Source organism: Grammomys surdaster, unplaced genomic scaffold, assembly GCF_004785775.1.
Source record: "Grammomys surdaster isolate TR1022 unplaced genomic scaffold, NIH_TR_1.0 125231, whole genome shotgun sequence".
Lineage (NCBI taxonomy): Eukaryota > Metazoa > Chordata > Mammalia > Rodentia > Muridae > Grammomys > Grammomys surdaster.
Window position 1 is genome coordinate 87,496 of NW_021620120.1, and position 15,474 is coordinate 102,969.

Consider the following 15,474-nt stretch of genomic DNA (forward strand, 5'->3'; position numbering starts at 1 on the left):
CCAAAGTGTTCCTGGAAACGCCAGAGAAGGGAAGGTCCATGGAGGAACGCTTCAAAAAGGGAACTCATGAAATTGGAAGGACAGATGACTGAACAGCGCTGGGTGCCCAGGGGAGAATGATAAAACTGAGGACGGACGGACTGATGCTATGGTCCATGCTGAGCCAGAACCAGCATGGAAGTCCAAAATGCATGGTGTTGCCCGGGCGGCGGTGGCGCACGCCTTTAATCCCAGCACTTGGGAGGCAGAGACAGGCGGATTTCTGAGTTCGAGGCCAGCCTGGTCTACAGAGTGTGTTCCAGGACAGCCAGGGCTACACAGAGAAACCCTGTCTCGAAAAAAAACCAAACCAAACAAAAAAGCATGGTGCTGACGACAAAGAGCTGGTCATAGTAGCCAAGCAGGGTCCTCTGGTTCACTAGCAAAGTCTGCTCTGTCGTCTTGCCTCTCTTTGTCTCCTGCTCCCAATACTTGAGCCCTTCCTGCTCCAGCCAGGATGCGCGCGGCTCCATCCTCCCAGTTCTGGCATCGCAGTCCAAGTGCAGGAACTGCGTGTGGTCCCGTAGCCTAGCGGACTTCCATGAAGCATGGCTCCTCGAGGCGAGCCGGACCGGCAATCTCGAAATACCACAGCGAGTGTGAACCTGGGTTCCGTAAGCTGTGAGACCCCGACCTCCTCCCGGCACCCCGAGCAGATGCTCTGGCGAGAAGGGGAGTAGGGCGCGAGGCTCGAAAGAACGCGGGTGGAAAAGGGGCGGATGATATGGTAGGAAACCGCAGGGACGCGGCTTATGGATGGGGCCTTGGCTCCTCCCTGCAGAGGCCCTTTCCTGTGGCACCTACACTCTCCCGCGTGGTCTGGATCCGGGCCAGGGCGGCTGCCAGGCCTGGAAGCTAGTTCTAGAGATAGAAGCAGACTAGAGACACAGGGTGTGTTTGATTCCTGCGGATGTGTGTGTGTGTGTGGGGGAGTTAATAACCAGTGCTGGTGAAGACGCTGGTTGTTTTTTTATCAGGATCTCACTATCCAATGAAAGTGATAACTGCCAACTTGTCACCAGTGTCAGAGCAGAAGGACTTCACACAGGTTAGGGGTGGGGACTCAAACTAGGGAGATAAGGAAGAGCGGGGCTGGGGCTACTCACACCTCAATAGCAGATTTTGCCCTGAACCCTGTGCTGCTAGACAGATCACTGTTAGGTCACCCTCCCCCACACCCTCCTTAGTCTGGAGTTGAGCAGAGACCTACAGGCAAATTTTATTTCTTCATCTCCTTCCTCTTTCCTATTTTTAATAAGACCCCAAACTCTGGCATTTTTAAATACTATTCCTTTCACTGTGTGAGCATGTGCATGCTTGCATGCTGGCCCGTGTGTGGTGTGTGTGTGTGTGTGTGTGTGTGTATGTGTGTGTGTATTTGACTGTTTGTGTCTGTATGCATGTGTTCCCAGCAATCTTCTGCCCCAGCACAGAGGAAGAGGGGGTCTGAGGGAGCCTTGCAGAACCAGGTTCTTTCCTTCCACTGTGTGGGTCTCAGGGATAGCATTGGTGGCAAGTGCTTTCCCCACTGAGACACTGAACTTGTCTTCCAAGCTCCACAGGTGTTTTCCGTTAGAGCTGCAGGAGTTATCCTTCAAGCACCAGAGACCAAGTTCCAGGTTTACCTAGGACACCTACTTATATGATAAGGTATAATTAACTAATCACGCTAAAAATGACTGTTGTTTGAGGTCATTCTAAGATGATATATGATGAGGTGGGTTCCCATGACTGGGGGTCAGGGTCCTTCTTTTACTCCCAGACTGGCATTCCCTGGAGAATGGTGGCAAACCTGCTGAACTCAGCACCAAGAATCCCAACATTAGCTGAGCTCAGTGAACAATAGAAAATTTTAAGTAGCCCTTGAGATGTGGGCCGTTTCTATTTTAGTTAGAATGGCAAGCTAGAGGAAGTCAGATTGCTTTGTGAAGTTTGTGAAAAGGAGAAAAAGAGAAAGCCTTTGTGGCTTATTGAAACCAGCTTACTTTGCCTAATGAGGATGACAAGTATCTTGGTGGGGGCAAAAGTGAAATTAGAAGCTAAACCATCAGTCAAAGACTGAACATGGCATTCAGTGCAGCACAAGGCAAGTGATCTTCAGGGAACCGAGGGTCCTGCTATCTAGAGCTGTTCTAGAGCAGGTTGGAAGGATCTAATCTTCACCATGAACCAGAGCTGCTTCTTGGTAAGCAGATCTGGGATCTATATCAGGTGGGAAAGCCAGGAAGAGATGGTTTGGGGAGGTGACAGGGCAAACTCCCCTGTTGCTGACCTCTCATTATTTATGGACTCAGAGTGAGATGGAAAGGCCTGAGCTGGGGCTTGGGAGTGTTGAATTTCTCCTAGAGGACAGCATTTCTCTTCTGTAGTCACCATTGAGTGCCAGGGCTCAGTTCTCATACCCTTGCCTTTTCTTGTCCTGGAGGTCTGGGCCTCATTGCAAGACCCTCACTTTCTACATAGAAGACACCAAGGTCACCGATAATAAAGTGGGTGGTCCCCTAAGGCTGATCTTGCAAGGTACCACATACCTCCTTGTCTATTTTAAAAGGTGGCTCTTGGAGGATGTAGGTCTCCCTGGAGGCTCCTGGGGGAAGGGGGAGGGTAGTTGCGGCCCACACACTTGGTGGGAGGTGGACCGGGCCTCCGCCTCTCGACAGGGTCGGCGGTGGTGGCAGCGGCATGTGTGTGGCAGCGGTGGCGGGCGGGAGCGCGGAGGTGGAAAGAAGGGGGGCGCTCTGTCACGGAAACTCAGGCCGCCGGAGACCCCGCCACAGCGAGGCCACTGGGCTCCCCGGTTGCGGGGCGTGAACGGCGCCAACCTGGCGTGTCAGAGGGACCCACCGGGCGGAGGAGGGAGCCCATCTATCATTCCGCATTTTCCTGGGTCTCTCTCCCTGGCGGTGAAGGGACTTGCTGAGGCGGGCCGGTGCCTGGGAACTGGGCCGCTTTTTGTCAGCTCCGAGCTCTGCCCCTCCTCCCTCCCTCCCTCCGCCCGCTCCACCAGCCAGAGCCAGGCCCAGTGCTCCAGAGAAAGGCTGGCCTGCAGCACCCGCCAACGTCGCCTATTGCCGCACAACTGTCCGGTGCGTATAACTGTAAAGGGTGGCTCTTTAAATCCAATTGTAGAGTGCTGTATGAAAGTCCTTGTGGGGGTTGGTCTATGCAATCCGTATCGAGTGATCATGGTGGCCTCCCCTGTCCCTCTGGTAAAGCAGATTCCTGCTCCTTCCTTCCCTAAACTCAGCTGTTGCTTTAAGAGCTTCCTTCTGGGGGACAGAGCCACTTGACCCCTAGCCTAGGCTGGTGAGCATGCACAGCCCCTAGCGAGGCTTGGGAACACAGCCCTGCTGGATGCTAAGCGGCAGAGGCAGCAGCCCAGGTATCTGGCCACTGGCCGCTGGCCGCTGCTGGAGGACAGACTTTCTGGTAGAGGCTGTCAGCCGCGGGGGCGACGACCTGGGACCTTCAACCAGCAGTTGCTGGATCACCTGGGAAGAGAAATCCTAAGCAGATAAGAAGAACTTCAGTTTGGGACACCACTTGCGGATGGAAATAGCAATGGCAAATGGAATGTCAGACCAGACTTCCATCCTGTCCTGCCTTCTCTCCTTTCAGTTCTTTCACATTGTTATTCTGGGTTTGGACTGTGCTGGAAAGACAACAGTTTTATTCGCGCTGCAGTTCAAGGACTTTGTAAATACCATACCTACCAAAGGACTTAACACTGAGAAAAGTAAGGATACTTTGGGCAATTCCAAAACAGTCACCTTCACTTCTGGGATGTAGGTGGACAAGAGAAATTAAGATTACTGTGGAAGTCATATACCCATTGCACAGATGGCATTGTGTTTACGGTGGACACTGTTGATGTTGAGAGAATGGAAGAAGATAGGTCTCAACTTCATAAAATAAGTAGGATATCAGAAAATCAGGAACTCACTGCCTGTGCTTATAGTTGCTAACAAAAAAAGACAGGAGGAACTTTCTCTCTCTCACACTCTCTCTCTGAGATTGAGAAGTTGTTAGCAATGGGTGAACTGAACTTATCCACTCCTTGGCATTTGCAGCCACCTGTGCAATCCTAGGAGACAGGCTAAAGGAAAGACTTGAGAAACTACATGATATGATAATTAAAAGAAGAAAGATGTTGCAGCAACAGAAAAAGAAGTGAAAATGCTGATACCTGTTATACATAGGTCTGGACTAGGTTTTCCTTGGTCTGACTTCTGACAAGCTGAAGAGCGTCTGCAGTCTGGTTTGCCTGTCTCCCCTCACAGATCCTATTAAATCTTTGTTTTGTTGAAAAGACAGAAAACTAACTCTGTTGTCTTGTGGAAGATGAGTAAATGCAATGCTTCTTAAAGTGTGGTCTCTTCTCCCTGACACACAAATCTTTTGGTACTACCATTTTGTGAAGACAAAAAATTTCAGTAATTGACCAGAAAACAATTTTGTTGAAATTTGACCTGAAGTTAGTGAAATAGAACTTTGAAGAGCAGCAGGGAGGAAAAAAACAAACAAACTTCCTTCTCTGTGAAGCAAGGGATGCTTTCCTGACTGTGATTTTTCTTTCTGCCCTTAGGACATCTCTCCCTTCAGGCTGAGACTGCTTTGGGTCTCTTCTAGTCCCAGGCTTTGGGAGACTGCAGCCATTGTGGTCACCACAGGAGTGTTGGGAGGTGCAGCTCTCTGGGTGTGTTGGGTAGGTAGCCCTCTTAGCTTTTCTTTCACATCTATGGGAGAAACAGGAAAGGAAACTGAGCATGCAGGGGACAGTGTGTAATGGTGCTGAAGGGTATGTGGGGTGGAAAAGTTGTTCATGGCTTGCAATATTGACATTTCTTCCTCATTTACAGAGAAAGATTGGAAACCTGAGATTACCCCATGAGCAGGAACCACTGGGGCTCCAAGAAGAGGATCTAAGCCAAGGGCACAGCAGGCTTCCTGATGAACAGAGAGACTAAATCACCCTTACAGGTTCTCCAGCAGCACTGGACAAAAGCATCAGAGGCTGCTGGAATGACTGCAAAACTCTGTCAGGGGTGATCAAGCAGGGGTGGGAGAAGCATTCTCAGGGACCACAGGCCTCAGTTTCCTTCCTGGGCTATATATAGATCAGATGGCCTTCAGGTTCTTGAGGGACAGATGCAGGAAAGTTTATTTTTCAGAGGTGGGGATGGGGTGCAGCTCAAAAGAAGGTTTCCCTCCCCTGGATGGCCTGGAACTCCCTGGGTAGATCAGGCTGCCCTCAAATTCAGAGACCCACCTCCCTCTGCACCCTGAGTGCTAGGATTAAAAATTTGTGCTACCATGTCTGGCTAGGAAACACTACTTCTTCTTTTTCTTTTCTTTTTTTTTCTTTTCTTTTCTATCTTTTTCTTTTCTTTTTTTGTTTTTTTTTGTTTTTTGTTTTGTTTTTGTTTTTCAAGACAGTTTTTTTGTGTAGTCCTGGCTGTCCTGGCACTCACTCTGTAGACCAGGCTGGCCTCGAACTCAGAAATCCACCTGCCTCTGCCTCCCAATTGCTGGGATTAAAGGCGCGCGCTACCACTTCATTTTTATCAGGGACATAGACATTGTCCTTTACTACATGTCCAGAAAATGCTAAATAAATTCTTAAAACATGTGAAGGTGCTGGCAGTTATGGTTTTGTGTGTGTGGGGGGGGGGCTTGTTCTATAACAGGAAATTAAAGAGAGGTGAAAGTAAGGACTGGAGAGCAGGGAGTTGAGGTAGAGTGGAGGGGAGCAGTGTAGGCCAGCAGAGTAGATGACTCAACCTCAAACCTTTGTCCTTTTCCTAAATTGACACTTCCTCTTTTTACTTTGTATACTTTCTCTTCTCTCTTTGCTCTCTGAAGGATACAAAATTACTCTCTCTTTCTGGGTGAAACTCCCCCTTCCTCCCTGTGTGTTTACCAATTTCCTAGACCTGCTCTCACTACCAGGGGGAATCCTGAAAACCAGCAGTGATCCTTAAGCTCCACAGTACCAGCTCTCACAGCAGAAACTGCTAGCTGCATAGCAAGGAAACGGGGGTGGGGGGGGCAGGTAAACATCACTTGTCTCCAGTTAATGCTGGGAATCAATGCATTTCTCAGTCCCCCTCCCTAGACTGAGTTCCTTTCCCCACACTACTCCTGACTCTTAGTACATGGGATGGGGTGGGGTGGGTGGGTAGTTGAGGGAAAATGGAGATGTGGTCACACCACTCTGTATCCCATAATGGTCATAAAATGACATATGGAGCAAAAGCTGGTGTGTTTTGTATCTTTGTTTGTTTGTGTTGTTGTTGTTCTTGGTGGTGGTGGTGGTGTGTGTGCGTGTAATTACTTTATGGTGGTGGGGAGTTGGGATGTATGCATGCATTCTACCAAGTGCTTGTGACAGTCTCAGAACAAATTTCAAGCTTCTTCTGTCTTGTGGACCCCAGAGATCAAACTCAGGTCCTCAGACTGGGCAGCAAGTGCCTTTCTTGATGGCCCTTTATATTGTTTTTATTTTATTATTTGATGTGTATGGCTCCCTTTCAGAGATCACCAGTCAGGGAATGAGGAGTACTGTTTCTCTTTTAAGCTGACAAAACCGACTCTGCAGAAGGAGAAGTAGTTCATGTACCTCAGAAGTGGGTCCATCCATGGGGCCACAATAGAATCTAATAGATGGTAAAGATACAGAACGTGAGTCAGGTGATAATAATGTACAACCGTGTGGGAAACATTATGAGACAAAGTTATTAAGAACAAAATTTACATCCAGGTTAGCACAAACCAATATGGGGTTAAATGTAAAGTTAACATAAGTTTAATGCAATTTTACAACTGTCTGGACCATGTACCAGAGTGCTGTAGCGGGTTAAAGTAACTGTAACTAGCAATTTGTTTCCATCAGACTCCTGCAAAAGGAACAAGCACATGGAAGCTTTGTAAAGGAAGCCACCATCGCTTTGATAAATTAAAAGAGAAATAGAGGAAGACCCGCTGCTACCTGTTACCTGCAGGCTGACCAATTAGGCTGTCTTTCGGTCCCAGATCCAGTGCTTCAAGTCTGTCCACACAAATACCTACTCCATTTCCTCCCTGCACCCTGCAGAGCAGCTCTGAGGAGCCTGAGAGACCCATCGAGTCTCTGAGGCAGTGGCAGCAGAGGAGTCTGTAGAGCCTGACGTGTCCCTGGAGAAGGGCAGGTCCATGGAAAGACGCTTTTAAAAACTGAACTCACAAAATTGGAAGGAAAGATGACTGAACAGACCTGGGTGCCCAGGCGAGAATGATAAAACTAAGGATGGTCTAAGATGCTGTGGTCCATGCGTTGCCGGAAACCCGCGTGGAAGTCCAAAGTGTTTGCTGATGACTAAAGGGTTGGTCGTTGTAGCCAAGCAGGATCCTTTGGTTCACTTGGAAAGTCTTCTCATCTGGCTCTCTGTGTCTCCGGCTCCCAATAGTCCGGGCCCCTCCTGCTCCATCCAGGACAAACGCCGCTCCATCTCTGGATTCTCTGCGTCGCTGTCTCAGTGCAGGAACTGCTTATCCTTCAGGTAGATGACTTCCATGAACTGGGGCTCTCCGAGGCCCTTAGGAACGCAGCGGTGAGAGGATACCATGGCGAGTGCGAGCCTGGGGAGGGCACGCGGTGAGACCCAGACTTCCTCTGAAGACCCCGGAGCAGAGTTCCGGAGTTTGAAAGCTGGGCAGAGCTCCAGAAGAAAGTTGGGCGCGGGGCTCGGGACACCGGTTCAGAAGGGGACAGAGGGTCCTGTGGGTGACAAATTTACGCGGATTCCCTTTTTCTGTCCCCGCCCCTGCTCCTACCCGAAGAGGCCATTTCCCTCCTGACACCCGGCTCACCATTGAGGGTCTGTGTCGCCGGGCCAGGACAGCAGCCAGCGGCAGGAGCAACGCGCGGGGCGCCACCTCCTGGCAGTGTAAGACTCCAGCTCAGGGCAAAGTTCTGTCCATATTAGGAAAGAGTCTTCCAAATTCAACCTAATGAAGACAATGTCTCCCAGGCATTCCAGAAAGTAACCTACTCTTGATAAGTCTTCCAGGTGTACCTGGAGACTACTTTCCCAGGATATTCTGGATACTGTCAAGTTGGAGATCAATTCTGACCACTACAGAGCCATTTAACATTGACCTGAGTGAATTATTTCTTCAATCCTGCTGGTTTTTCTGAAGGTCAATTTCTGCTTTTCCTTTTGACTAAACTGCTTGTCCCTGCTGAGCGTGTCTCACTATCAACTTCTCTCCTGCCTCTACCTGCTTTCTTGGTGAGCCTGTTCACTCTCTGAGGGCTACAGGCAACACCTCTATAGATCTCAAATCTTTGGGTGGTTTTTGTTTTTTGGGTTTTGTTTGTTTGTTTGTTTGTTTTCCTATTCTCAGCTTTGCAGAAAACTCTCTCAATTACCTCAAAACATACTAGTTTAACTGAGGTAATTGTGATAGACACAGGTAATGTTCATGGTTTGCAATATTGATATTTCTTCCACATTCACAGGGAAGGATTGGAAACCTGAGATTACCCTATGAGCAGGAATCACTGGAGCTCCAAGAAGAGGATCCAAGCCAAGGGCACAGCAGCCCTCCTGATGAACAGAGAGACTAAATCACCCCCACAAGTTCTCCAGCAGCACTGGACAAAAGCATAAGAGGCTGCTGGGATGACTGCAAATCTCTTGTCTGGGGTGATCAAGCAGGGGTGGGGCAAACATTCTCAGGGACCATAGGCCCCAGTTTTCTTCCTGGGCCATGGGCAGATCCCATGGCCTTCATGTACTTGAGGGACAGATGCAGAAAATTTCTTTTTCAGGGGTGGGGTTAGAGGTCAGGGTGGAGGTGGGACTTAGGGGTGAGGATCTGGTGGGGGTGGTGCTCAAAACAGAGTTTTCCTCCCCCTGGCTGTGCTGGAACTCCCTGTGTAGATCAGGCTAGCCTCAAACTCAGAAAGCTGCCTGCTTGTGCATCCTGAGTGCCAGGATTAAAAATGTATGCTACCTTGGCCAGGCTGGTGGTGTTGCACGCCTTTAATCCCAGCACTTGGGAGGCAGAGGCAGACAGATTTCTGAGTTCGAGGCCAGCCTGGTCTACAGAGTGAGTTCCAGGACAGCCAGGGCTACACAGAGAAACCCTGTCTCAAAAAAGAAAAAAAAAAATGTGTGCTACCGTGCCTGGCTAGGGAACACTCATTTATATCAGGGATATAGTCATTGTCCTCTACTACATATCAAGAAAACACTGAATAAATTCTTAAAACATCTCAAGGTGCTGGCAGTTCTGGGTTTGTTTGTTTTTGGAATTTGACAGTAAGAGGAAATAGAAGAGAGGCCAAAGGAAGGGCTGGAGGGTAGAGAGTAGGAGGCAGGGTAGAGGGGATCAGAGTAAAGAAGAGAAGAGTGGAGGAAAGCAGAGGTGAAGGCTAGCAGGGAGGAAGGGAGCACAGTAGAGGTGAGAAATAGTGGAGGGGACCCTAGTGGAGAGGAGTGGAGTTGAGCAGAGTGGAGGGGTGCATAGAGGAGAGAACCAGAGTGGAGGGCAGGAGAGTGGATGAGTCAGCCTCAAACCTTTTGTCCTTTTCCTAGGCTGACAGTTCCACTTTCCTCTTCATATTCTTGCTTTGAGCTCTGAAGGATACAAAGTTAGGGTTCTCAGTCCTCCTCCTCTCTCTTTCCGGGTCCCCCTCCCCCCCCTCCGTGTTTACCAAGCTCCCACTAGCCTGGAAATCCTCCAAATCCTCAGAGATCCTGAAGCTTTGCTGCCTCCTCGGATCACAGCAGAAACAGCTAGCTGCATTGCAAAGAATGCAGTAAAAATCACTTTGTGTTGGCTCCAGTTTAAATGTGGAATTCTTTCCCCTCCTCAGACTGGTTTCCATGCCCTCAGTACTCCTGACAGTCAGTACACTCAGGCAGAGTGGGTGGGTGGGGGATGAGGAGGGTGTGCTCACACCTCCTAGCCAGGGACACTCTGTGCTCATTATGGTCAGAAAATGACAGGTGGGACAAAAGCTGGTGGGTTTTGTTTGCTTGTTTGTTTGTGTTGTTGTTGTTGGTGGTGGTGTTTGAAATTACATCCTGTTGGTGGGGAGTCAGGGTGAGTGTGTGCATTCCACCACACGTTTGTGACAGCCTCATAACAAATTTCAAGAGACAGGCTTCTTCCTTTCTGTCAATCCCTGGGATAAAACTCTGGTCCCGAAGCTGCCTGCCGCCTGCGGGCTGTCCAACTCGGCTGTAATCTGGGCTCAGCCCTTCAAGTCCATCCACCCAAACACACTCCATTTCCAGCCTGCAGCCTGCAGAGCAGCTCAGGGGAGCCTGAGAGATCCATGGAGGCTCTGATTCGAAGGACAGGTCCATGGAAAGACGCTTTTAAAAAGTGAACTCACGAAGTTGGAAGGAAAGATGACTGAACAGAGCTGAGTGCCCAGGCGAGAATGATAAAACTGAGGACGGTTTAAGATGCTGTGGTCCATGCGGAGCCAGAACCCGCGTGGAAGTCCAAAATGGCGTGGTGCTGAATATAAAGGGCTGGTTGTAGTAGTCAAACGGGGTCCTCTGGTTCACCAGGAAAGTCTACTCCTCATTCTTGGCTTTCTGTGTCTCCGGCTCCCAATAGTCCTGGCCCCTCCTGCTCCACCCACGACAAATGCGGCTCCATTCTCGCAGTCTCCGTGTCGCTGTCTAAGTGCAGAAACTGGTTGTCCTTTATATAGCAGACTTCCATGTACCGGGGCTCCCCGAGGCTGGTCAGGGACACAGCGGTGTGGAAATACCGCATCAAGTGTGATCCTGGGGAGGGCACGCGGTGAGACCCCGACTTCTTCCAGAGACCCCAGTGAGGAGGGTTGCTCACACCTCCTAGTCTCCCCAGTGAGGAGACTCCCAGAGGGGAGTTGGATGCGGACTCGGGAAATGAATTCAGATGGGGGCTGAGAGTCCGATGGACGCCTTTACGAAGCATTTACGCGGTTTCCCCGTTTCTGCCTGACCGCCCCTCCTCCCGGAAGAAGCTGATTCCCTCCCGACCCCCCACTCATCAGCGCGGGTCTGTGTAGGGTACCAGGGTAGCTGCCAGCAGCGGGGCGCCATCAGGCAGATCTAGAAATTCAGAACGCGTTTGATACCTGCAGATCTGAGGCGACTTTACAACCAGTGCCTGCAGCACCGAGTGGAAGTTCCAAATGCACGCTGCCGAGGGCGACACCGTGCTCCATGCTGTAGCCAGAAACCTCGTGGAAGTCCAAAATGCGTGCTGCTGACTATAAAGGCCAAGGTATGGATGACTCCAGGCTCCTAGCTGGGAATGAGAGACATAGAAGGCTTCTGTTAGAACCTCTTCCTTATCTCCCCCCTTTCAAAAAAAAAAAAAACTGGACAGGAAGCCATTGAAGAGAACTTTTAAATTGTGGTAAGGATGATGACATGTATACCTCTTCACAGTTGATGGCTTCTGTCGTGGGTGTGGTGAGGAAGAAATCAGGTATCTTTAAGCTCTCTGGGCACTGAGAGTTTGACAATGCTTCAGTGAGCATGTGGGCAACACAAATTAGACTTGGTATTTTTTTTCTTTTTTTGTTTTGGGGCGGGCATTTGGGGGGTCAACTTGGAGGACTGGGAAGTGAATGGGATTGTGGTACATCATGTGAAATTTCCAAATAATCAATAAAAACATTAAGTTACAAAAAGAGAGAAATAGAGTCCTGGTGAGTCAATTTTTGTAAGATTGTATTCCGAATAGCTTTCCAAAGCTGTGAATTTGAGGGCAGCGTATCTAATGCCCTCTTCTGGTGTGTCTGAAGACAGCTACAGTGTACTCATATACATAAAATAAATAAAGTAAATCTTTAAAACAGATTCATTCTATTTTACATGAATGTGTGGTTTTGCCTGCTTATAAATATATCTACCATGAGTGTGCCCGATACTAAATAGTAGGTTTCTATACATTTAAGCTTTGGTTTATCTGGTATTTTGTTTATACCCCTGCCCCAACACCTGTTTTTATTCATTTGAGATAGTGTTTGGCTATACCTATGCTGTAGGTACACTCCAGGCTGCTCTCAGATTGGTGATCCCATTATCTCTGCCTCCAGAGTTCTTGGGTTATAGACATGTTCCACTATGCCCATCTTGACAATCCAAGTCTTTTGATGAGATTGATCAAATCTCATGAGAGACATGAGTCCTCATCACGTTTTCAGTCACCCAAAGAGATTAAAAAAAAAACATAAATGTCATTCAAAAAGACAGATGTAGGAGATGGAGAGACGGTTCGGTGGTTAAGAGCACTTGCTGCTTTCCAAGAGAACCTAAGTTTGATTCCCAGCACCCACCTTGGGTGGATTATAACTGCCTGGCTGTAACTCCAGCTCCAGGGAAGGCAACACCCTCTTCTGGCTTCCATGGAGTACCCACACTCATGTCGTAGGCACACAGGTACACATCAATAAAAGCATAAAATAAAAACTAAAATGAATAAAGATATGCAAAAAGAATGTCTTTCGTTAATGAAGAAACATCAATTTTTTAAGCACGCACATCCTTACAATATAAACAATGTGTTAATGCACTTACTTGAGTTTGCCAAAATTGTATAAAATAAATTAGAAATCTTCTAATGAGTTTCTGTAATTTATATTTCTAGTTCTTTGGAGCCATCTAGGATAGGCTAGGGCTGCCAGGTGGCCTTCCTAGAGGTGGCTGACCACTTTTGCATGGTCTGTGAGCTCTATGAGGTAAGGTCTCATAGAGACTTCATCATAGGATTGCTACTTTTAGCTGATAAGTCTTTCCTGTTATTATTAAATATTATGTAACAATCACTAGGTATTAGCCCACAATTTTGGGCAGATTTCTACATATCAACGAAGATGTACTGTCTTGTACTGATGCTACATAGACAAATAGATGGTTTCTTCATCCTTAATGATGATCCTATAAGAATTCTTAAAATTATACTAGTAATTATGAAGCCCTTTACACCAAGACTGCTATTAAAAACCTTCCTTGATATGACTACTACAATGAAAATTCTGCCAGTCTTCAAGTGTCAGGAGTTTATTGCCTCTCAGACAGAAAGCAGGCATCTACAACTTAGAACAAAAACCAAGGGGTTGTAAAACAATCAACCAAAGTCATAAAAGAGAATTAACAATTTATTATACGTGCAAGGACAGAAGATAAAATATTGATTGAGTTTATCTATACAAAACTCCAATGATAACTTAGTTACAGTCTTTAACTCTCCATGAAACTGTAGAGCTATTGACAGATTATGGACATCTAGTCTTATTTATTTCTTTATTTAGTATAAACTGCAAGTATGCTGTATCTGTCTTCAGACACACCAGAAGAGGGCATCGGATCCCATTATAGATGGCTGTGAGCCACTGTGTGGTTGCTGGGAATTGAACTCAGGACCTCTGGGAGAGCAGTCAGCTCTTAACCACTGAGCCATCTTTCCAGGATGTCTAGTTTTAGTGGGAACATAGGTAAACATTCTCTGCTGTAAACTTCTTTTTTTTTTTAAGATTTGTTTATTTATTATATATGAGTACACTGTAGCTGTCTTCAGACACACCAGAAGAGGGCATGAGATCTCATTACAGATGGTTGTGAGCCACCATGTGGTTGCTGGGATTTGAACTCAGGACCTCTGGAAGTGTAGTCAGTGCGCTTAACCACTGAGCCATCTCTTCAGCCCTGCTGTAAACTTATTCAATTTACGATTTGAATTTATATTCAAACTTTTAGTGAACTTTTGTTTGTTTGTTTTTAAAAAGCGGGGGATGCTTTGAAGAAACATGGAATCTATTCCCCTAGAAACATACAAAAAGGCCGGGTGGTTGTGGCGCACGCCTTTAATCCCAGCATTTGGGAGGCAGAGGCAGGCGGATTTCTGAGTTCAAGGCCAGCCTGGTCTACAGAGTGAGTTCCAGGACAGCCAGGGCTACACAGAGAAACCCTGTCTTGAAAAACAAAACCAAAAAACAAACAAACAAACAAAAAAGAAAGAAAGATACAAAAAATTAGGACCAATTACATTGCATGACATTGTTATATTATTACATGCAGGAGTCAGGAGCGAGATTGGGAGGAGGAAGAAGTACAGCAGAGTAGAATAACTTAGAAATTAAGAGGGTTTTTTTTTTTTTTTGTTTTTTTTTTTTTTTTTTTTTTTTTTTTTTTTTTTTTTTTTTTTTTTTTTGCGGGAGAGAGAATTTCTAGAGAGCGAATTTTTGGAGAAGTTTTAGAGAAGAACTTATAAATAATGATTCCTTTTCTTCTTTCCACTTTCACTCACATTCTGAATTTACAAAGGTTACTTAATCTCCCGCTGTTTAACGACCAGGTGCTAAACAATAGAGACTTGCGGTTTCTAGCCTCAGAGGAAGGCAGAGAGGCGTGTCAGTTTACCGCTGCAAAGTAACTTAGACTTAAGAGAGGTAACCCTTTTAATATTAAAAAGCAACCCTAATTATCTCACTAGACCAAGTCTTGTCCCCGCCGCTGTGCCTATCCACCCACCCCCTCATCCCCAAAGCAAGAACAGGAACGTTTGGAGCTGGACTCCAGCGTATGGTATTGAAAATGATGTGAAGATGAAGTATGTAGCATTGAAAATTTTAAAATATGGTGCTCACAACAACAACAACCACAACCACAACAAAAATACACGCAAACAAACCCGAGGCTAGAAGAGAGGTGACACAGCGGTTAAGAATACCTGCAATGGACCATGGTTCCGGTTTCAAGTCCCACATCCAGTGGCTCACAATTGCCTATTGCTCCAGTTTTAGGAAGTGGGGTAGCCTCTTCTGGCCTCCCTGGGTACATGTGGTCACACTGTGCACATACACTCAAGCGGGCACATACACTACACATAAATACAATACGCAGATTTTAAAAAAGCATTGTGCAGAGCAGTGGTGGCACACGCCTTTTATCCCAGTACTTGGGAGGCAGAGACAGGCTGATTTCTGAGTTCGAGGCCAGCCTGGTCTACAGAGTGAGTTCCAGGACAACCAGGGCTATACAGAGAAACCCTGTCTCGAAAAACAAAACAAGCAAACAAAACAAAACAAAACAAAAAAACAAAAAAAAGGCAGTGTAACCATGTCTTGAGTACTGACATTTCCGGTGAGGGTTAGATCAGAAGGTTCTGCCCTAACAAACATTAACCCCTTGATGGGTTCATAATATTACAGCACTGTTGAGAGTTACGGGGATTGTAGGAAGTGGTGTTTTAGTGTCAGGGAAAGGTTGAATTCCCCCCCCCACACACACACACAAAACAGACAGGGGCTGTATTCGAGCTACCTCAGTGCACCACCATCTCGCAGGATGGTTTTGGTGATGAGGTGCCCCAATCATCTACTGGGGCAAGGCTTTATAGAAAGCAAGGAGAGAGAGAGAGAGAGAGAGAGAGAGAGAG

At 47.3% G+C, this 15,474-nt stretch overlaps 1 pseudogene; it reads left to right on the forward strand.

Moving 5' to 3' along the window:
- Window positions 1-3,600: 3,600 nt before the first annotated feature.
- LOC114637205 lies at window positions 3,601-4,213 on the forward strand (annotated as a pseudogene).
- The last annotated feature ends 11,261 nt before the right edge of the window (window positions 4,214-15,474 follow it).